The sequence below is a fragment of the Penaeus monodon genome, chromosome 19 (genome assembly GCF_015228065.2).
Source record: "Penaeus monodon isolate SGIC_2016 chromosome 19, NSTDA_Pmon_1, whole genome shotgun sequence".
In the NCBI taxonomy this organism is placed as follows: domain Eukaryota; kingdom Metazoa; phylum Arthropoda; class Malacostraca; order Decapoda; family Penaeidae; genus Penaeus; species Penaeus monodon.
Window position 1 is genome coordinate 31,493,577 of NC_051404.1, and position 433 is coordinate 31,494,009.

Here is a 433-nt window from a genome sequence, read left to right on the forward strand (position 1 = left end):
CCCCGGCTTTGCGACGCTTTATATTTAAAGCTCTAGCCATCTCCAGGGGATTGTTCTCCACAAATTTCATCACAATCTGCCCTTGTTCCTTAAGTTTGAAAACCAAGGTTAAACCATCGAGAATATGCGCAGCCATAACCTCTTCTTGCGCAAGAATTTTCCTTCTGCTCACGAACGATTGCTTTTGTGTAATTCTTACGGTCAAGGTGACATCGAAATATTCGGGCTTCAGTTGAAACATCTTGTCTCCGAGGTCCATAAATTTTGTATTAAAATAAAGTTTATTTTCGAATGATTTTGAGCTACCCTTCTCGGCTCCAGAAATAACAACTTTCAGCCCATCAACACTGCAAGAACTTTCTAATATATTTACCAAGAAAAATTTGTCACAAGTGACCATTTTACTTTGAAGATTTTGTCACGGGAGGTCATT